This window comes from Perognathus longimembris, chromosome 2 (assembly GCF_023159225.1).
Source record: "Perognathus longimembris pacificus isolate PPM17 chromosome 2, ASM2315922v1, whole genome shotgun sequence".
NCBI lineage: Eukaryota > Metazoa > Chordata > Mammalia > Rodentia > Heteromyidae > Perognathus > Perognathus longimembris.
The window spans coordinates 94247910-94272541 of record NC_063162.1 but is presented as its reverse complement, the minus strand read 5'-3'; the positions used below and the strand labels follow the sequence as shown (position 1 = coordinate 94272541).

The 24632-nt window shown below is 35.5% G+C and overlaps 1 protein-coding gene across 3 annotated transcripts in view; it reads right to left on the bottom strand.

The window, feature by feature from the left end:
* Crppa (CDP-L-ribitol pyrophosphorylase A) overlaps positions 1-24632 on the bottom strand; it is a 211939-nt gene that overhangs the window by 4743 nt on the left and 182564 nt on the right. The gene's annotated exons all lie outside the window — the stretch shown is intronic.

Sequence of the window (24632 nt, the reverse complement as noted above, 5' to 3'; positions counted from 1 at the left end):
CAGGGTCTCTACGATATGAATGAACTGTGCTCTATTTGAAAAGAGATGCCAAAATTTATTATCATCCTTCATGTCTGATCTCAACATCCACTGTGTCTCCAAAACCCACTGCTTCCATTTTTCTATTGCTTACTGCATCCTTGCATATCCAGATCAGGTATTACAGAGGTTACCAGTCAAAGACTCCTGGCAGCATGACAATTCTGTCTTCAGTTATTAGAACAGTGTCATCAACAGCCTCCCTACTGTTATCTTCTCATTGTGAAGGCTCAAATGCTCAGTTTAAAATGGAGACCTGTTCTGCCTAAAAAATCCTCTGAAGGTTACCATCAAATCTCAAGACTTCAGATCTAACACTCTGTCTCACCCTGCCCTCTGCTAATAAGAAATCATTTATTCTTCCAAATTCATGACATACCTTTAAAATCAGTCCATTCTGCAAGCCACATACAATAATTACCTGCACAAGCTCTCCTCCCTTTTGAGCTTATTTCCCCTTCTTCATCAGAGGATTCCTTTGCCAGAAAAAGGTTCCCCACACTCTCCTTGGCTCATCTCACTCTAGGTCCTACTTGTGGTTCATCTCAGGTGTCCATGACTCTCCAAAGCTACTTGACTCCTACCCCAGCCAGCTCAGTGGAAGGGAAAGACTATTTATAACTGTGAATCCCTTCAGAATACCACATTTTAATAATCTTTTCTCCCCTTTCCTATCTTTGTTCCAGGTCTGGGGCTTGAAATCAGTTTGAGCACTGTCCCTGAGGTTCTTTGATCAAGGCTAATGCTCTACCACTTCTAACTTTTTTCTGGTTAATTGGCGATAAAGAGTCTCACAGACTTTCCTGCCAGGGCTGGCTTCAAAAAAAAAAAATCTCAGATCTCTGCCTCCTGATTAATTAGGATTGCCAGGCATGAGCGACCAGCACCCAGCCATTTTAATAATTTTTAAACCGAACATCTCTTCTACCAGATGATAATTCTGTGGTATAAGGAAGTTTTCATTCTATCTCTGAATATAGAACACTTAGCTCAATTCCAACCACATGTGGTACTCCATCAATGATGAGGAATTCAAAGCAGAGGAGGTTCTATAATAGAAATATCACTACTTTTAACTCATCTGTTGACAACAACTGCTATTTGGTTACTTGTTGACTCATATTTGCATGTGTAGCATAAAGTCTGGAAATAGGACAAAGAAAAAATATTCTTCAAGCTCACCCCCACCCTCCCACTACTGCCTCCCCAGCAGCTTCAGTCCTGAGCACCATCTGTAAGCATGATGGCAGGAAGTTCGCTGAGTCTAAGCTGCTCTTTTCCATCCATTTTCCTAACTGGATTCTAAGAGGTGGAACTAGGGATGACACACTCAAAAGGTGACTGCTTTGGTTTTTGCAAGTCAATTTTACGTATCACCCTTCATGATTGTCTCTCAATTTGTATCTTAGAATAAATCTTCTGTATTTGTGTAAAGAGCTCTGTAACTTACATATGTTAGTCAAGAGTTTAATTTTTTTAAAGATTACTTCTGCTCCTTTATAGACTACATTTTGAACGATTAGAATTCAGTGAGAAAACATTTATTTTCTTCTTCTGCTTGAGTGAATTCAGTCATTTTATTTCTAAAACCATGAAAGCTTGAGAACTGCTTAAAACAAGGTATGGAAAGACAAGCCTGAAATCCCAACACTAAAGAGGCAAAGGGAAAAAGACCGAGTGTGCACGATCAGCGTGGACTACATAGTGAAATCCTAACTCTGACTAATTAATTAGTCAATTGATAAAAATAAATTAAAACTGACTAAACACAATGGTAAGTCCTATGTATATTTAGAAAATTATATTATCTGCAAAGATCAGATATACAATTTATAGATTTCTATGTCTTTATAACACTTTTACACAGAGGAAAGCATGATGAAGTATTTGTCTTGAAAAGGGGTTTCTTTGATGATTATATAGCTATGAATGCAAACCCTATCTGCACTGAGATATATCACTCCAGTTAGAATATTTTTTTAAAAAAAGCAAAAATTGTGGCTCAGAATTTGCAGAAAAGAGAATGGGGGCTAATGGTTTATTTGCAGGGTGGGGTGGGGGAGTATTGTGGCATATATAATAACACATTTCTTTGTCAATTCCATATATTATAGAAGTTTAATGTTAAATAAAGCAAATTAGGACAGTCAAAACAATGAAAACTCATATTGAAAGTATGTACTGTGGATATGACTCAGGCTTTCCTGAAAAAAAAAGCCTATAATCTTAGTCTAACTATGAGGAAAATATCAGTAAAAAATATCTCAAGAAGGGAATTCTTCAAGAACATAGGAAGAGTAAGTCTCAGAACTATCAAGGTTAATAAAGAAGCAAAAAATTGTTAATCTGAAATAGTGGCGATGGAGAAAGGGAGGCTGGATTTGATCCATGAATGTTATACACATGTATGGAAATATCACACTGAACCTCATCAACATGTAAAACTAGTACATGTTAATAAAACTTTAAGAAATAATAAAAACTACACAAACCTCCCAACATTGAAAAAGCCAGAGAAAGTTAAGAAATTATTACAAACAAGAAGAGTCTAAAAAGACATGGCAGGCAAATAGCAGTTATATTATATACTTAATAAAAAATTCATTAATACTAAGAAAAGCTAAATATACTATGGATTTATTAATTATAATGTATAAGAACAGGCACTTATGGTTCACACCTGTAATATTACATACTTGAAAGGCTGATCTAAAGGATCATAGTCTGAAAACTGCCTTGGTAGAAAAGTTTGAGTACATGTCCAACATAGTCATCAAAAAGCAGGACTGGAGGTATGGTTCAAGAAGTAGAGTTCCAGCTTAGCAAGTACAATACCCTAAGTTCAAATCACAGTACCATCATATATATATATATACATATATATATATATTCACTGATAACTGATATCTAATTGATATAGATAGAAATCAGTGTTGGCCCATTAATTATAATAAATAAAGCCTACAGGATACAGGGAAAGCCTGTGGCATCTTTTTAATCTTTCTGCTTTAACAAAACAGTATTTAAAAAGAATTTTTCTTGATTTAAAAAGTATTTATGAATAATAATTACAAAATTTGAGCATGCAGGTCTCCTTGGGTCCTTGGTGAGCTCCTAACTGTGTGTACTCAGGGAGAGACTTGAGGAAGCCTTGCATAGAATCAGAGCTAGGAAAGACAATGGAGTAGGGATTTCAAGGCCACCCTTGGTGCATGTGGAGAAAATTAGATTCAAGTCCAGAGAGAATGAAAAAAATTTGGTGAACTCCCATGACTTTCAGTTGAGATCCCTAACAGACTGAGACTACAGCCAGAAAATAAAGGCAAAATGGAACTAGACCTGCCCAAAAAGTTTCAACATCTTTCACAAGATCAAATTTATCTCCCAGGGATATAACTGCTTGCCAGAACAAATTTTTGTATTCTTTGGAGGAGGCTAAACTAGTCTACAGCCTTTATAGCCTTTTGTAACTAAATTGTGACTTACAATGAAATACTACTAAACAAGAAAAGAAGCAGAAGGCAATACACGGAAAAATGTAACTCCTAATCAAGTGGGAAAAAATAAACTGGAACAGATCCAGAAATACTACATCTATTGAACTCAGCATGCAAGATTTCTAGATAACTATGGTTTACTACATTATAAAACAGAGGAAGGGATCCAAATGTTGATGGAAATATGTAATTAGAATATAAAGAATATTTTACAATTTTAAAAGAGAATCCTTGAAATAAATTTATTGGATAGCTTTTCATGAGAGAGGCTATGCTGACAAAAGATATTATTAATCCTGGATATAGCTAAAAATAATATGCGAGCTGAGGCTCAGTGAGAAAAAAAAGTCTTCAAGTAATTATATCAGAGTCATTTCATTACCTTATGGTCATATTACCATTCCATTTTCCTATCTTTTCCTTATCTATTGGCAGCCCCTTTCCACCACCACCTGGAAAACTGTTTGGAACATTTAAAAAACTACATTTTGGTTCTCAGAGCAGTCCAGTCATCTGGGGATTTTTTTTTTTCACAGAACAAGACTTAATTTTTCAAAAAGTCAACTCCATTCTTAAAGAAGTAATGCTGTATGATGCAGAAAATACATGTCAGACTAGTGTGAGGGAAACATTATTATCTCTGGGAAAAGAACGAAGAGGGAGTCAGCATGGTGAGAGCAGAATGTGCCAGAATAATTGCTGGACTAAACAGAACTGAAGAATGAGAATGGAAGTGAAACCACAGCATCCAGAATGGATAAGACAAGCTTTTGGAATAGATATGGCTGATCCCTACAGTGGCACATTAGAGTCATAACTTAGGCTATATAAAAATTTTGCAAGAGAAATGAGCACCCAAATTCCCACATTAAAGGTAAAGAAAGCTGGGTGCCAGTGGCTTGTGCCTGTAATTCTAGCTACTAGGGAGGCTGAGATCAGAAGATCGCAATTCAAAGCCAGTCTAGGCAGAAAACGCCTTGAGACTCATGTCCTATCAATCACCAAAAAGTTGAAAGTGGAGCAGTGGTTCAAGTGTTAAAGTGCTAGCGTGCTGTCCTCAGGAGCACCGTGTGTGTGCGCGCAGGCACACACACACACACAGAAACAGAGAGAAGAGAGAGAGAGAGAGAGAGAGAGAGAGAGAGGAGAGACAGGAGAGAGAGGAGAGAGAGAGAATATCGAAATTAAGAGTTTATTTATACTCTGAAACCTTAGCCACAGGAAATCAGAACTACATGTACCTCAACTTCCTAGCCATAACGAGCAGAACTGTAAGTGCTACCCCGCAGTTCACATATCCTCTAATTTAAAAAAATGTAAAGCCTACATTTGTTAAATATAAGAAGAAGAGAAAGTTATTTAATGTTAGAAGAAGCTCGGAGACGTGTATAGGTGAAGTGTATGTGAATTTTCCTCAAATCTAAATTATTGCTACAGCTACCATTACTTCTTTTATTACCCTATTAACTGCATAACAATGATAGCTTATAGTTTAAAATGTTTGAGCTCCATCTGCTCATTCAAGAATACAAATTAAACTTATAGTTGAAAATAAACCATTCATTCATTTTGTTGGTAACAACTATATTATAGAAAAACTAAAAACCTGCTGAAAAGAGAAGTATAATTTGTGGTAGTCAGCTTCCTGAAAGTATGAGAGAAATAACATCAACTGTTAATAAAGTTATTTAAGCATTATGGGATTATAGCAAATTTCATTTCTGCTTTGTGATTTACCATAAATAAAATTTTCCATAATGAACACATTTTATGTTTCTCAAGAAAATACATTATTTTGTATTTAGTTTTATTTTTTTTTTTATTTTTTATTTTTTATTTTTTTTTTTTTTTTTTTTTTTTTTTTTTTTTTGCCAGTCCTGGGCCTTGGACTCAGGGCCTGAGCACTGTCCCTGGCTTCTTCCCGCTCAAGGCTAGCACTCTGCCACTTGAGCCAAAGCGCCGCTTCTGGCCGTTTTCTGTATATGTGGTGCTGGGGAATCGAACCTAGGGCCTCGTGTATCCTAGGCAGGCACTCTTGCCGCTAGGCTATATCCCCAGCCCCAGTGTATTTAGTTTTAAAGTTGATTAAATATAGAGAATTAAACCAAATTTAAAATCAGGTCAAATCAATATTATGGATAAAATTTCAAATTGCAGAGAATATTTATTTCGATAAATATCTTCAAAATATGTACAAAGTTTGGCTTTATATTGACCAAGTTATTAAGAAAAACATTATGAAAGTCAAACAAAGAGTAACAAAAATTTGTCTTTAATATTATTCAGCTTGTAACAATTTTTCAGTGATAACTTTGAGAATCTGTCAACAGATGGATTTTAAGACTATTAGGAAGGATATAAAAAACATTACAAAGTTAACGTTTTATACCCACAAATTATTTAGAATTAGAATTCACTGTGAGTTTTACTTCGAAACATTTTCCTAGTTAAGTCTATTCAATATATAATTTCAAGAGTAGGCTGAAATAGTACTGTGATTAAATGAAAAATACATAGAGAAAAGTTCTAATTACCATTATCTTTTTAAGAGATATAGTGATTGATTCTAAGTCTACTGGCTGGCAAAATTAAGTTTTGTCAGTGGACTTCTGTACAGTAATTTTTATGTGTGGGGCTTTTTGTTTTCTTTGGTATGGTCAAATCTTGAGGGAAAAATTCTCATGGGACTTCTAAATATTTGGCAAGCTTTGTGGGAAATAGAAGATTGTGTGTGTGTGCGTGCGTGTGCATGTGTGCGTGCGGGCGTGTGTATGGGTGTGTGTGAGTGTGCATAAGCATTAATATTGGGGCTTGAACTCAGGGTCTGGGTACTGTCCCTTAGCTTTTTTTACTCAAGGCTAGCACCCTACCACCTGAGCCACAGCTCTTTTGGGGGCTTTTTTTGGTGGTGAATTGGAGATAATGAGTCTCGTGGGCTTTTCTGGTTCAGGCAGGCTTTGAACAGCAATCTTCAGATCTAAGGCTCTTGAATAGCTAGGATTATAGGTATGAGTCCCTGGAACCTGGCTTAGAAGATTCTTTATGACATAGAAGCTTGGGAATGGCAGCAGCAACACCATTTCTAGCAGCTCTTCTTTTCCTTCTTCTCCAGCTTCATCTTAACAAAAGCTGAGTTCCCACAAGTAAGTCACTCTGTGCCCCGTGCAAGTCCCCCTGTGCTAGGCTTCCTGTGATGTCTAGGCCTTCTCAAGCACTTCCTTACTGACTTACTGACCCTTCCCACTGTTGCAAAAAGACAGCTTTGAACATGGAAGCCCTTTCTGCAAAGCAGATTTTTTGTAATATTGAATCTTTTTAAATATTGAATTGAATTTCATTTAATCTCATCATTCTACTTCATAGTACTTGAAGTATAGTTAAATTTATGTTAGACTGATGGGATGAAATTTCTGTAGGCTTTGCAAAAATCTGTCTCAAAGAATAGCAGGAAAAGCTGTGATGTCATTGCACTCTAAATCTTTATAGACAACCTGAAAGGAAATTTATAAAGATATTCATCCTCCATACACAACACTCCTAAAAAACACAATGTATTTTTGCCAAAAGCGAACTATAAAGTTAAAATGTGTGCATTTATATTTAGGCTTCAGATGTCTCAGGAGATTACACAATCTTTCTGGAACTGTAAACACTGCATTGTCTGCACAAATTCCATATATAACACGAAGTTCAATTTCCATGAGATACAAAACTGTCCTAAAATTCAGCTTGCTTGTAGATATTTATTAATACCACTTTTTCATCTTTGTTCAGTATGCAACAGAATTTCAAATACCCAAAACATAACTGATATTTATACATAAGCTCCTGTCTCAAACCATACCATTTATAATAGACAAAAATCACAAGTGGCAGACTTTACAAACTTTCAACTAGCTTTTTATATCAACATGATTATTAACATCATCATTAATATCAAATCAATGTGATTTGAAACTAATTCTCTTTTTTGGTATACATCTTACTCTTAGGGAAGAAAAAACAATCTAGTGGTGATACACTGTCCTCTAGTGGAGAGGGGAAAAAATGTTGTTTGTAAAATTCCAAAATCTGAACAAAGCAGTCAGCCATTACTAGGATTTAAGGAAAACAGCTCCCTCCAAATGAAAAGCACTTCCCCTTTGCTGCTTTAAAACAACTGTCTTCTAAAATTTAGATTAACAATACTAGTATTATTGTACTAGCAGCACCTGCCTCTAATCTAATCAGGAGGCTGAGACCCGGAAGATCAGGGATCAGACAACCACAGCAGAAAAGCCCCTAAATCATCATTTCCAGTTAACAAGCAAACTGATGGATGGTAGTATGACTCAAGTATCAGAGCTCCACTATGACAAAGAAAATCTAGCAAACATGAGACCCCAGATACTAGTGAAAATGTACTGTGGTTTACTTATTAACAATCATACAAAAAAAGTCTTTTGCCTAACAATGGACCTTATAATAAAGTAGTCTTCATTAAATATTTATGGAGTAGAATAACTAAGGAAAAAGAGTGATTTTGGAATAAAAAACAAAACCACACACACACACACACACACACACACACACACACATACACACACACTTAGGGATACTTTGCTGAACAGGAACAGAGAGCAGAGATAAAAAGCCAGGTTACAGTGGGATAAAATGTAGGTAACCAAAAGCACTAAGATGTATGACCTTAGAAATAAGTGACTATTATGTAATTGCCACACCATAATACTATATTTTCTTACGCAGAAATTTATAGCATCAATTCCACATCTCTAATAAAGTTTGAAAAAAAGTGGTCTCATATGTCTTTCGTAAGTAGCATGAATGTTTTAGTCTGACTCAACACAGCCAAATTCTACCATGTTCTGCTAGCTTCCTACGATAAGATTCTTACCAGTTTTATTCCATCTACCCAACCAACACTGCACCACCTTATACCCACTTTCCTTTAGCATTCCCTAACTGGCCACTTCTTTTAGCACAGTGGCTCAACAAAGCAGCCTTTCTCACCATATTGAAATCCATTTGTCTAACTACAAATTTCACATGTGTACTACACAGAATTCACTGTTGTGATCACACTGCTATAGTCACTGTTACCTTGCCCCAGTGAAGAGGTTTCTGACAGTCATCTTTCTAATCAACGTCAACTCTCAAAATCCCAGCTGTAATGGCTTTTTGATGAAGTCATTTACTCATCTGAGAAACAGCAATTTTTCTCATAGTTTTCCTCAAAATACGTTACTAGTATCTTGAAGTGAGTATATGTGTATTTTGTCAGATAAATTATAGGACATTAAAAGAGAACTCTCCTAAAACTGCATTCTAACTTCAAAAAACAATAACCACAACAACAAAAAATGTGCAGGAGACAGTGGCTCACATCTGTAATTCCAGCTACTCAGGTGACTGAGATCTGATGATTGTGGTTTAAAGCTAGCCTGTGTGGGAAAATGTCCATAAGATTCACCAATTAACCAGCAAAAAGAGCTGGAAATGGAATTCTAGCTTATGATATAGAGTGTTGGCCTTGAGGAAACTCAGTGCCCAAGACATGAATTCAAGACCAGTGTACACACACACACACACACACACACACACACACACACACACACACACTTTCCAGATGACTTAAGGACAAAAATCCCAAACATCAAAGAGAAATCCAACAAGAAAATTTTTTATTATGCCCTCATGATCTTGTCCTCTATAACCTTTTCCAAACAAGGGCAATTTGAAAAAAAATGCACAGAAGTATAAAGGGTAGAACTAGTAATGGGTACTAAGTAGATGTACAACCATTCACAGAAAGAATATGCCTGGTTTAAGTGTAAAAATACTAAAAAAAATAAAGTGCGAGGTTATATTCAACACTTCTGTAGGAAGATACTTAAAATTATGTTTGATATGTTAGCTTTCCTTAATAGAGAAGAACACACAAGGAAAGAAAAATAAATCTTGTGCAATTGAGAAAAGGAGAAAAGAAATTAAAAGTGAGAAAAGAAATGAGAGAAAACATGAGGGAAATATAAGTGGGAATCAGGCATTAGAGGATAACTCCTCTACCAAGACTGCCTGAAGAAGCTGGATTTTTGCTGCATTGACTGCAGAGGGCAGCATTGATGCAGGTATTATATAAACAAGGAAGTAACAATGAATAGAAGAGACTTTGAACATCTATACCAAATAAATAAGATACAACAACCTTATTTCCGAAATGAAAAAAAAGCAAAAGACTAAAAGATAAACCTGTCTACTGCCATACCACCCTTAACGTGCCCAATCTCGTCTAAAAGATAAAGCTCTATATCCAACAGCATTTTTGTCTAATTCTGATTCTCAGAACCAAGCTACTTTCACACTACAATCAATTAACAATAAATGAATAGAATAAATGAATAGAATTAGATCAACCAGGGTTTGGGAGTTCTCCACAACAGAATACTAGCAGCATCTAAGGTATTATATGTAAGTAAGTAAAGCACATAGCAAAGAAAATAGTCTAACTTGGGAACTAAATTTTGATTCTATTCTCTATGAGGTGATGCAAGTATTTATTCTAATGAGCACTTTTGTTTTCCCAGAGGTATGACTTAACAATCCTGAGATGACATTGCTGTGTATTCTCTAGTAAACAAATAAGAAAACATAATTAGAGAGCAGTGTAACATATAAGGAAAGGAGGAGGCTAAAAAGATTCCATGACATATTAAAATACAGATGTCAGGATAAACTCATATTTTTGCTTTAGACAAATTATACATTATATACAAATATACATATAGAGATAAGTGTGTTTATATGCATAAGAATAAATAATTCCTTATTCGTATCCACTGGAAGAGCTAAGAAACCAATCAGCAAGAGCAGAGAGCACCCTAGGTGCCCAGATCTTGGTTTCTAAATACCATTTCCTAATAAAAGAAATTTGGGTTTCTTGGAGAAGTGTTTAATTACAAGGATGAATGAAGAAACTATTCGGATGAGTCTTCAATGTGTTTAGTTGTCAGAATGTGGGGAAGGGTCAAAACTTGACAAGAACACTGTGAAAGACATCTGAAGAGAACAAGAAAGGGCTTGCATTCGCTAAGTCTGGGTTAGTTTCAACAACAAAAAGAAACTATGAAGCCAAAATCCACAAAATAAAACAAGTCCATTTTGATGACTGGGAAGAAAGAAAGGAAGGGAAAGGAAGGAAGGGAATTGAGAGGCTAACTAGGTACATAGGTTGCACCGAAGAAAGATCTTCCGTAGTATAAAATTCTTCTTATATATTTGGAAGAATAGAAACAAAAATGGTGATTGGACAATCAACACCAGATACTAGTCTCCATCAAGCATTGTCAATGTCTGAACAAAAGTATAATCAAAATAACAGTAATTAAGTAGAATCTCCTATAAAAATATTCATTATAAAAATGGAAGTAAATTTTCAGAAGATCGGACAGACACCTCTTGATGACGATCAAATTAAAATTATGTTAAAATAATAATAAGCCTGACAAACATCATGTCATCCCCAGCATGATGCATAGGAAGAATACAATATTAGCCCTCTATTAATCTTGTGAAAAATTCATATTCTGAATTTCATCAGGAGAAAACAATAGAGAGACATAAAGGGAAACATTACATGAAATAATTAAGTTGTAGTTATCAAAAGTACAAAATCATCAAAATTCAAAGATTTAAACTAAGTAAAAGAGACTAAGAATACCTAACAACAAAATGTAACATGAATTGTACCCTGATTCAGAAAATGGATATAATATAATGTACAATTCCAGAATTATACCCTGATTCAGAAAATGGATAAAAATGAGATAAGCCACAAAAATTGTAGATTTGAAGGTCAGCTAATAGAAATGTATAGATATTGACTTTCTGATTAGACAGAGCACTTGAAGTAAGGAGACCGGGTCTAAGTAATATGCCAAGAAGCAATATTAGAGCAGCAGGACAGATAGAAGACAAACAACCAGGTGAACCAAACAAATCCAAATATGTTTATAATTTCAGTAAGTGTAAATGGACGTAGCTCATGGGTAGAGAGACAGATACTGTCTTTATATTTGATCACACCTAAAACACAGGGTTACAGATGGCTGAAACTTCAGGAACTGAAAGACATACAGCAGACAGATACTACCACACAAAAGTCTGGCCCACTGTATTCACCAGACAATACTGGACTTTAGAGCAAAAAGCCATGTACCTAGATGGGGGAAGAACAGGGAAAAAGTTTAATTCAGCAGAAATGTGTTTGGGATATGGAAAATAACAATATCAGATTTGGATGGAATACATCCAAGAAAATATATCAATTAGGTACTTTTATATGTGAATTCAAAACATGAAAGACTTACAGTATTTGCAGGTAAAGGAAATTGGAATGGGTACAATCTCTAAGGGTCACAAAGGACAGTGTCATAACAATAGCGTTTAGGATCTAAGACTAGGAAAAAGAAGCTAGCAAGGATACTAGGAAGGAATCTGTACACTTCATAGAAAGAATTAGGTTTTCTTTTAAAGTCATGAATAGTACCTTTCATACTTACTGGTGTTTACTGATTGCCCCTGAGAGACATCCACCTTTATCAAATTCATCAATCTCCTCTAAGCCCTCCAGGCTTTCACCTTATCTCTATCACTCAGTTTTAATAAGAATCTCCTACCTACACAGTCTTATCAGCCTTGATATCTGATCAAATTCCTCCACTGCCATATCCTCCCGGTGAAATCTAATCACCTTGGCCTGCCTTCAGCAAGAATCTTTTTAAGGGAGTTTAACCAGAATCCCCACTTATTCCAACACTCTTTTTCAGTAAAGTTTAAAAAATGAAATATCATGATTTTACTACACAGATGTCAGTACCTGACTTGAATAGGTGTAAAGAAATTTATGTTAGCCTATTAGAATCAAATTGATGTGCACTTTGTAAAGTACTGCTCAATTAGAGCAAGTAATGCTATGACATCATTGTTCTCTGAGTATTCATTTCCATCCACTACCTGCCCACATAAATCTGTACACTTCCTTGTATGTAAAGTTGACTGCAATTTCTCCCCTATACAGACCCTATTGTAGTAGCTTCTTGAATAAAATATTTCCTGGGATCCTTAATAAGAATTAAAATAACTTTATCATAATGAGAAAGAAAAACTGAATTGGTTATAAATAGCCATAAAAATGGATAATTTACTAACTTAGAAAGCAAAGAAGCACAACCAATAATTACGCAAAATTAAAGTTTTAAAAAGCATTTCACAAAACCTTGGGATTCAATTTCTCAACTATTCATGCACTAAAATAATGCAAATTGTTAAAAGTAAAACAATTAGATTTTATAAAATCACTCAAGGTTATTTTTTTTTCTTTTAGATTTTCTTAAAGTGTGTCTTGCTCCACAGCCCAGACAGACAAACTGCTGTTTTTCCTGATTCGTCCCCCAACACCACAAGTGTGGTATTAGCCCCACTGAGGAAGATATATTATTTATTATTAAATATAAAAATAGAATTCCTTCCTTTTTTTAATTGATTTATTTACTGTATGGAGGACTTACAGTTTCATACCTTAGGCAGTGAGTACATTTCTTATCAAACTTACCTCCTCCATCAATTTTCTCCCACCATCCCCTTCCCTGCTCCCTCCCCTTCCCCAAGTTGTACAGTTGGTGGTACAGCATATAGTTTTGTAAGCATTGCTGTTACATTGGTTCACCTTTTACGCTTTGTCTCTACATTTTGATGTTTCCTCCCTTCCCTACTTCCCATATGTGTATACAGAATACCCAGGGCACCACAATCAGTTACAGTGACATCAGGGCTGTAAAACCATTGGGAAGAAAGACAAAAGAAAATGACACAAAGAATTCCTTTCTTGATGTTTTAAATGATTCATCCATACCTCCTTAGTATGTGTGCCCTACCTGCACAAGCAAAAATAGTTAGCAAGTTGACATATATTTTATGAAATGAATACAACCTATAAATGAATCATCACTCATAGTTCCTCTTCTAACTTGAAAATGAGAGTATCAATAATTCTACGTCCAGACAAAAGGTTAAAAGAACACATTTTTCACTGGATAAAGGTGGGAAAACATGTAAATGAAAGTCCTAACAGAGTGGACTTACAAATATTTGTTGAGTCAGAATGTCATTTTGTTTTAGAGCTCTCAGGCACACACATAATACATCACAAAGATAGAGAGAAACCCTTGCTAATTTCAGGAAATGTCCTGCCATAAATCAATAAGCTATAGAAACAACAAATACCAGAGTCACACAGCTAAAGCAAAGGCAAAAATGAAAAGTCAAACCTAAACATACACTAATTTGGCTGTCATGGTTGACGAGGTTTGGCATGATCCCTACCAGGATCTGTTTCATAGGGGGAAATAATGAACCATTGCTTTCCCTGCCGACATGCTCTCAGTGAGGTGTAGGGTACAGGAAAGGCTTAGCAACATTTAATTATTGCTCCGGCTTTGTTATAAACTGAAAAAGATCTGGGGAAAATACAAAGAAAAGCACATTAGAAATCTCCTGTGGCATCCTGGAAGCCCTACAAAGGAAATGCTAACATGTTTTCCATTCTCTCAGCTGAAAGCGTAATTCTCCAGTTTCCTGGATGTACTAATTTCATAAAGAATAATTTAAGTGGTATATAGAACACACACAATCAAAAGAAAAAGAAAAGCTACAAAATCTTTCTTCCTTTTAATTGTTTATTCACCCTGATTGGGATTGGAAGGCCTTTAAAAGACCAATAAATGTCTGACAGCTATAAATGATTAAAATCTAGCAAGGAGCAATAATAATTACAAGAAAGAAAGTGTCCATCTTGATTACACATATTTCCAATGAAAAGAGCAAGAGAGGCTCCTTAACACTAACTTATTACAAAAAAAATGATTGGATAGTGTTATAGGAATGTTTTGAAAGACAACAAACTCAGGCTCAGTGATAGGTTTTTTACAATTTTGTTCGTCATTCTTACAAAAGTGTAGTATCCCAAATCAATTCTATGAATTGAAATATGAAATTTGCATTGAAGAAATTTAGCCTGTTCTCATTTGCTTTGTTTAGGGTTCTTCTTACATGAAAACAAACCCTCCTTGAAAGGACAAAAGAACTCACCTAGAATATGTGTAAAAATTATAAATTTTACTGGCACTATTTTTTTTTTTTTTTTTTTTTTTGCCAGTCCTGGGGCTTGGACTCAGGGCCTGAGCACTGTCCCTGGCTTCTTTTTGCTCAAGGCTAGCACTCTGCCACTTGAGCCACAGCGCCACCTATGGCCCTTTTCTGTATATGTGGTGCTGAGGAATCAAACCCAGGGCTTCATGTATGTGAGGCAAGCACTCTAGCCAGTAGGCCATATTCCCAGCCCCTACTGGCACTATTTTTATTGGTATACATTAATTGTACAAAATAACAGTTTTCTTTAACAGTAGAACAAGATCAATACCAGAAAGGGGAAACATGTTTAGGGGAGGGGGAAAATAAGGAAAGGGGGCTCAGGAATCGAGAGAAAAAGAGTGAGCAAATGAAATCATTACATTCAATATACATTATGTAAAAATTCTTATAATACATACATTCTTATAATTTGATCATATTCATAACTTTCTTGGTCTTTTCCCCTCCCTCTGGTCCTCTTTCTTAATACTTCCCTTTACTTTTATGTCTTTTTTCTAGATTCCACATATGAGAGGAAACATGCCTTATTTGTGTTTTTGAGTTGGACTTATTTCAGTAAACATGATGACTTCTAGTTCTACTTGTTTAGCTGTAATGACATGACTTCATATTTTATTGTTGTAACATAATACTCCAATGTGTGTGATATAATCTTTATGTGTGTGATAGTTATCTTTACCCTAGCATTCTTGTAGATACTTATCACAGTTTTTAAATAAGTCTTTAAAATGTAGAAAAGTCTAAGACTTATCTGGGCACTAATGGCTAATACCTTTAAGCCTAGCTACTCCAGAGGCTGATCTGTGGATCAAGGTTCAAAGCCAGCCTGGGGAGACTTTTATGTCCAATTAGCCACCAAGTGGTAAAGTGCTAGCCTTTGGCAAAAAAGCTCAGGGACATCACCCAGGTGGAGTTCAAGCTTCAGCACCAGCACACACACACACACACACACACACACACACACACACACACATTATTTTGACAGAGCCTTAGGATTTGCTCTTCATATTTTCCACATGCTATGCTGAAAAAATAGTCTCATTCACAATTACTTACAACACAAGGTAACCATTTGTTTGTTTGTGGCTTTATAGAAAGGCCTGGGCAGACAAATCTGAGAGACTCTAATCTCCAATAGCCATCAAAAAATTGGAAGTGGAGATATGGCTCAAGTGGTAGAGTGTCAGCTTTGAGAAAAAAGCCAAGTGAAAACCAGAGGCCCTGAGTTCAATCTTTCAGTACCAGCACAAAAAACAAACAAAGCAAAAACAAAAATCCCACAAATTTTAGGTAAGTCTGAAGGCAAATCTATGTTAGATTCATGAGGTTCTATCTTTTTTTTCTCTCTTCCTTTTCCCCTCAAGTTCTGAATTGTTTGGCAAGAAACACTCAAAAGCACACTAGCTCAGAGCTTTGTCCCCCATCATTTGTTTTCACTTTATCTACCAGAGGCTAAGAATATTTCCTAAAAATAACTCCTATATAGTCTCAGCAAAAGACCACACAAAATTCTAGGCCACCCTGTGAATACCTTGTGATGCTGATGGTTAACTGAAAAATATAGATGGCACGTCAAGTTGTATGGTGCTTAAGACACATGGAAAGAATTAATTGTGTCCAATTAAACTTTATGGAAATCCATGAGTTGGGTATTTAAGAGGGATTTTGAATTTGCAATGGTTTAATTACTTTTTTACACTTTGCCACATTTTAGAAAATGGCCTAACAAATTGAGGGACAAATACGTAACGGTTTTCTCTAACAGCAACAATTTTATGAAAAAGGATTTTTAATTTAATAAACATTAAAACAAACTAAAAATGTGAATTAAATTTGATTTAAGCAACATTTATCCTGTTTTTTAAAGTGTGAATCAAGAGCTACTCAGACATCTGAACTGACATCTAAGATATAATCCCTTATTTTTATTGAAGGGTGAGAAGTAGAAGCCACAAAAGAAAAATTCCTTTTGAAAAAGCTACTATAATATGCCACTTTGAACCTTTTTATTTCAAATAAACATAAAGCAGTATTTTTGCTACTTCAAATGTAGTGACATTCATTTTTTGCCAGTAGTAAAACACAGCCAAACATCTATTTATACCTAATGGATCTAAATAAATAAATATCTCATTTCTTCATGCCACTCAAAAGAATAACTTAGAAGCTCAGTACATAAAAACCCAATAAACCAACTAGAGTACTCAACACATATTTGAAGACAATGTGTAAAAGTAGCAATAGTCAAGACAGGAAAAGCTTTTAATTACTGAGTAATGAAAATTCTAATGATATACTTTTTTGGTCAGACTATTCTTTTTTTTGATCAGTCATGGGGCTTGAACTCAGGACCTGGGCAATATCCCTTAGCTCCTTTGCTCACAGGTAATGCTCTGGCCACAGTACCACTTCTAGTCTTCTGGTGGTTAATTGGAGATAAAAGTCTCACAAATTTTCCTGCCCAAGCTGGCTTCAAACCACCATTGTCATGTTTCAGTCTCCTCAGTAGTTTAGGATTACAAGTATGAACCACCAGTGCCTGGAATGGTCAGTAAAATTTAAAAGATGTTATAAAAACCAGGCATTAGTGGCTCATGCCTGCAATCCTACTACTCAGTATGCTGAGATGTGAGGATGGCATTTCAAAGTGAACCTGGTAGGAAAGTCTGTGAGACTTTTTTTCTCCATTAAACTACCCCCCAAAAAGCCAGAAGTGAGGCTGTAGCCAGAAGTGAGGCTGTAGTGGTAGAATACTTGAGCAAAGAAGGCTCAGGGACAGCATCTAAGCCCTGAGTTCAAACCCCAGGCCCAGTATTAACTGAGGAAAGTGGGGAGAACAGAGGCAGAGGGGAGAACAGAGATGGGGGGAGGGAAAAAGAGAGAGAGAGACAGAGAGAGAGATCATATGTGTAATAGGTTTTGAGAACACCAGGAAATCTCCCCCCACTCATAAAGGAATCAAGTTATTATATACAAGGCTTTTGTTTATTCCAAAGATTAATATTAATCCGATGATATGCAAGTCATAAAATCAGGTCACCAAAATTAGCAAATAAAAGAACATTCTCTTATAGATTGAAGAATACAAATGAAATGTATTGCTGATATCAAATGAAAATTAACATTGTCATGTGGAAAATATCAAAAATTGTATTTGGAGATACGGAAAATAAAACGCTCAAAACCTCAGTAAATTATATAACATAATAAAAACAGGATAAATTACCAAAATGAACAACTGTATTTCAGAATACGAAAAGGGGAGGGAGGAAGGAAATCAGAGAATATAAAAACTGATAAGAATGAGAAATAAAAGCTGGATGACAAACTATGAAAGTTCCAAAAATGACTAACGACTTATTTTATGTGCTTATTAGAAAAAGAGATATTGGGGTTTGTCACAGAAAAAAAAAGCAAGGAAAGACAAAGAAGGCAAAATGAAGCAAGAATCCTCAAACTCATTAATGGAAGGAATTAAAATAATAGAATAACACTGGGCTCAAAAGGAAATGACATTTGTATGTTGAAAGCAGTGGGAAAAATGACTGTGATGGTAAAGTTGTGACAACATAGAGCCAATTTTCTCCTCTGCGCGTATGTAAGAGTCTTAATATATAATAATACATAAAAATAATGTTGCTTAATACATGCGAAATTAAAAGAAAAACAATAGAATGCTTTAATTGGATGCGGCTATCATTGGGATCCCAAATATCTTCCAAAAGCATGTTTATGAAAAGCTGGTTTGCCAGCTTGTGGTACAGGGTGCTGGGATGAGCCCTTAGAAGGGATATTGAGATCCCAGCCCTTTCCTCTCTCTGGCTTTGCTTACCGTAACTATGAGGTTAGAAGCTTCGCTTTAGCACATTCATCTGACCCTGGTGTTCCATTGTACCACAAGTCCAAAAGCAATGGAGACAACTAACTGGTCATGGACAAAAATAAAAACTGTGAGCCCAAAGAAATTACTCCTGCCTAGAAGTTATTCGTGGGAAGTATTTTATCAACAATGACAGAAAGCTAACTATCAAAGACAGCAAAAAACACTTACTATTCATCAGTCACCTCTACAAAAGAACAACATATAAAGAAAAGAAGAATCACTCTTTTCTTATTTTAAGATTTCCCTAAAAGAAAGACAACTGACATTACTAGTATTACTGTGGTTGTTAGCCAGTGTTAAAAGAAAATTAAACAGACGCTAAACATCAAAAAGTAGGACATAAAAATCTACACTACTTGTTGAACAGAAAATAGGTTATTTGAAAACTTAAAAAGAAATTAATAGAGTTCTCTAAGCAGATAGATATAAGATCACCATACAAAATAAAATGAACTTTCCTATAAACAGCAATTCTAAATTCTAATATTTTTAAAGATTCTATTCACAAAATTTGGTTGCACATAAGAACAATGTCAATAGCCAACTGTAACATGTAGTAAGAAATCATAATCACAATATTAAAATAAAATGAACAAAATCTCACAAAATGATCAAGAAAAAGAAATCAAGAAAAGTAATCAAGAAAGTAAATTACCTGTGGTAGTACATGCTTTTCATCCCTTGAGAAGTATGGCAGGAAGTTAGCCTGGGTAAAATTGTTAAGACTTCCCTCACACCAGCACAACAATGTTCATCGCGAGAATCTGGAACCAACCCAGATGCCCCTCAGTAGACAAATGGATCAGGAAAATGTGGTACATATACACAATGGAATTTTATGCCTCTATCAGAAAGAATGACATTGTCCCATTTGTAAGGAAATGGAAGGACTTGGAAAAAATTATACTAAGTGAAGTGAGCCAGACCCAAAGAAACATGGACTCTATGGTCTCTCTTATTGGGAATAATTAGTACAGGTTTAGGCAAGTCATAGCAGAGCATCACAAGGCCCAATAGCTATACCCTTATGAATACATAAGATGATGCTAAGTGAAATGAACTCCATGTTATGGAAACAATTGTTATATCACAGTTGTAACTACTTTCAACGTCCCATGTGTATCTGTAGCTTCTATTATTGATGATGTTCTTGTATCACCTTCCTGTAGTTGTACCTACACTATCTCTGTAATCTTATCTGAGTATATTGGAAATCGTGTATACTGGTATTGGAAGTAGGAAATTGAAAGGGAATACCAAAATTGAGAGACACGGGGTAAAAAAAGACAAACAACTACAAAAGCAATACTTGCAAAACTGTTTGGTGTAAGTGAATTGAACACCTCCGGGGGGGGGGTGAGGGGGGTAAAAGGGAAAGGGGGAGGAGGGAAGGGGTATGAGGGACAAGATAACAAACAGTACAAGAAATGTATCCAATGCCTAACGTATGAAACTGTAACCTCTCTGTACATCAGTTTGATAATAAAAATTTGGAAAAAAAAAAAAGAAATCATCAAAAAAAAAATAAAAAAATAAAAAAAATTTCACATAAATAAAGCACTCATAAATGATAAAAAAAGACTTCCCTCAAAAATAAAATTAAAAATCAAAAGGACTAGGGCCATTGTTCAAGTGGCACCACACTTAACCAGCAATATGAGGCTAGAAGTTCCAATTCCCAGTACTGCAAAGAAAAAAAAAGCCACAAAACCTATAATTTGTTACATAATGTAATTAACAGACTTTGAATTACTTTTTGTTGACTAATCAACTAATTAATTAATCAATGTTACATAAACTAATTAATATATTAACTAATCAATGCTACTTTTGGTCAACTAACAAGAGTAATAAGTCTCTAAAGTGGAGGACTGCTATGTTCTTCAACTCCAGTAGTGGGTATTTCACTTTTACTGCTCTCATGTACTAGTAGGAAAAAAGGATATATTTTTAAAGTCCAAATCTCCAAATTATACAGTAACCAAGAATATCATTTTCTCTTCTTTCTCCAATATACCATATAGAACTTTGAGAAAGGATATCTGCTGTAAAATGGAAATCTTGGGAGTGTTTAAATGAAACGTTCATCTGGATTAGAAATCTTTGATTTTCATGCAAGTCAAATCTTAGAACAGAGTTTCTACTATTATGAGCAGAAATCAGAACACAAGTAAAACCAATTGGCCTGTACAAGGGGCACGGTATTAAAGACACATCCATTGTTCACACTGTGCCCACACCCACTAAGAGGCAGGGATGGTGGGAAGTGGGAAAGTCCTGGTATAGGAGTACATTCCATAAAGAAGAGCTCTTGCTGCTTCCTGGTTGGTTGGTTTTGTGTGTTTTTTTTACCAGCAGAATATGATGTCACCTTCATGGCTCATTTTCAACATACTGTTTTTTTTGGTTCCCTGGTTTAACTTCAAGCTGTCAGTTACAATAAGCTTGCCTTTTTCTCCTGAATTTCCTTTGCTCCATTACCTGATTTAAGAAATCTTAGAATTCTCTTACTAACTTTTCTAAGAGAGTATGGAGTAATTTTGGATATACTTGGATTTTAAGTGCCTCTTCCTCAAAAGCTTATGGATTGAAGGCTGTCTCTCCAGCTGGTGCTACTATTATAGTTACTGGGAAATGAGAACTCAACATAAATCAAGGAAGAAATTCACTGATGTTTATAGTCAAATGGGCTACTAGGAAGAAGGGTTGGGTGAAGGAGATAACAGAGCTAGTGAAGGCTGTATCTTATCTCTTTTTACCAATGTCTCTCTCTCTCTCTCTCTCTCTCTCTCTCTCTCTCTCTCTCTGTGTGTGTGTGTGTGTGTGTGTGTGTGTGTTTCCTGACCTCAATGAGGTAAGTAGCTTTTGTCCTTCCATATATTGCCTCCCAGCCCAGGAACAAGAGAGCTTGGGAACCAGAGACCATCTCACACTACAAGCTAAAATGAAAGTTTCCTCCTTTTCAATTCTTTATGACCAATATTTTTGTCACAGCAATGAGAAGTAACTCACAGAATTACATACTATGTTTGTTAATATACCTGCTTTGGAGCCTAAATATTTTTTTATCGCATTTTCTTCCATTGGAACATACGCTTTTTAGAGAATAATATATGTGACGTTGTGCCCAATATCTGAAAATTCCATTAGTCCAACATACCTGAATGAGAACTGAGCAAAGACGGCAGACTTTTTATCTTTTACAGATTATGAGATTTTTTTGTTTCCCTCCTCCCTGGGGTTATATATTCTTTGAATAGCTCACAACAAAAGAAAAAAATCGGCAAGACTTTTTTAGTGCAAGAATGATTTCAAATGCATACCCAGGAGGTTTTAATAAATCTAAGTAAGTTCAGTGTCAAGCAAAAGGTTAACATACACCTCTGTGAAGACCTCTGTTTGACTGCTCCTTGAGTGCTTTGTGGTAAGGTAAATTTTTATTATATAAACTACATCTTGAGCCTTGTAATTATGGCAAGTGTTATTTGTGAAAGTTTCTTCAATTTATTGGGAATTTTGCTTCCTCAGCTGGTAGCAATTACAGACTCAAAGACCACCAGTAATAATTCTGCAACCCCCTTTTGGGATCCCCACACTTGTTATGAACACATACAGCAAGCCTACAGGAACATGATAGTCTGACAATAAACAAAGCCAGGGGGAAGGTTATTCTTTTCCATTAAAAAAATCTTGCTCATAAATGATTCAAAAGCCCAAAGAGAAATAATTCCACAAATATGCAACTTTATCTGAAATCAGAGCCAGCCTCTGCAGAGTTTTGAACTTTGAAAGTAACAGCAACACAATTACTGAGGACTTCTTACCCAGTCAGTACATTCATCTAACAAAGCAATTTCCATATGAACAACCACAAACATCTCTGGCTTCAGTTGTTAATCTCCCATGAAAAACTATTCCAATACTATTTTTAACTTGTATATGGTAATGATTATCTGTTTATCTCTGAAGCATGAAAACTTTTACAGTGCCCTTTATAATGCAGTTATGTACCATATTCCTTTCCAGACCCTAGGCAAATAAAGGCTTGTGTTTTTCTCTAGGAACAAAAGTAAAGACATATATTGCTTTCCTCTTTAAATAGCTCCTTTTCCATCTTCCAAATTCTCATACTCTTAGGCCCATTTCTCAATAGTTTGCAATTTTAACTCTTAGATTTAAAAAGTCCAATTGTGTAAAACCAGTTAATGTGGAGGATAAGACTGAATTGAGAATGAATTCTATACTTCACATTGGTATTAATCTTAAGTAATAAATCTTACCCCAAACAAGGAAATTAATTTTTAATATAGGAATCTATTCAAGATACTTAAATATAATAAATCTGAACTGAGATTTTTACATGCTTTTTACCAAGTTCTCTAAACTAACTCATTTATTATACTTAATCAGATGTTTTACTGATATGAAAAATAAACTTTACAAAGATTAAATCTTACTCAAGTTTACAAGTCAAATAAATAATGGTCCTGAGCATTCACTTTGATTCCACATGTTCAGAAATAACTTTCTCTTTATAACTCTATGCTCTATCCTTTTTAAAGTTCAGGCAGGACCCAATTAAAAGCTAGACTGACTTCACACAGACAGATCTTAAACAAAGTTACAAATTAATGTAAACGACTGATAACTGATCCCTAGTCCTTATTCTTAAGAAATTCATAGCTGGTATCCCTTTTTCTTTTTCCATAAAGTGTTTTAGAGCTGTCTCCATTATTCAAATACATGGATCCTCAGCCCAAGATTCTGGAAGAAAGCAGACATACATTGTTTACCGGGATGGAAAGGAACGCAGTGAAAAAGTATACTTACACCCGTATATAAGCACATATTAGATACAGAGACATTTTTAATGTGAGACAATGTCTTTTTGGAAATGTATTCAAGATGCTCTGGGATCTTTTGATAAGATGTACATTAAGGAGCTGGGTGCTGGTGACTAATGCCTGTAATCTTAACTACTCAGGAGGCCACCATCTGAGGACTGAGGTTCAAAGCCAGCCTGGCCAGGAAAGTCTGTGAGACTCTTATCTCCACTTAGCCACTCGAAAGGCAGAAGTGGAGCTGTGATGCAAGTGGCAGAGCAGTAATCTAGAGTACAAAAGCTCAGGAACCACCCAGGCCCTGAGTTCAAGACCCAGGACCATCACACATACACACACACACACACACACACACACATACACACACACACACACACACACACACACAAAGAGATACATCTAAAATCTGTCTTTAGATTGAATCTTTAAATGTATTCTTATGTGTAAGCAATTCAAGTTATGTAATTTGGTCCAAATGTGAATCCACTAAGATAATTTTTGAAAAACGTTATTAAATATAAGGTATTTTAGAAAGTAGAACAGAGCTGTTCAACTCTAAATGTGTATATTTAACCTTTATGTGCTTATGTTTAAGTGATTGTATACTCCAAAAGCTATAAATTGTAATCCTAAAGTAATGATGGTGAGGACCTCATGAATGAAATGGTGTTCTGATAAAGGAGGTCCCAGAGAGCTGCTTTGCCCTTCCTCCATATGAAGACACAGACAAAAGGTAGCATCAAGAATGTGGGGAGAAGCTCCTTAGCAGACACTGATGATGCTGCCCCAGTGCTGGACTTTACAGCCCCCAGGGCAATATTGATTTCTGTGGGCTACATTCTTTGTGGTATTTTTAATGGTGACTCCTAAAGACTAAGATATCTTTGGAAAGGAAGTAGAGTGAATATATAACAAATAATTCATTTACACTTTATTTGATATTCTTTTGTATCTAAAAAAATTGTTATATAAAATATTGCCACGCAACAAAAACTGCTGCATGTAATCCTAGCTTCTCCTGAGGCTGAGATCCAAGGATTGCAGTTTCGTTGGAAGCCATTGGGGGCAGACAGGTCAATAAGACAAGACTTTCATCTCCAATTAACCCACAAAAAGTAGGAAGAGGAGCTTTGGCTCAGATGGAAGAATGAGCACAAAAGCTCA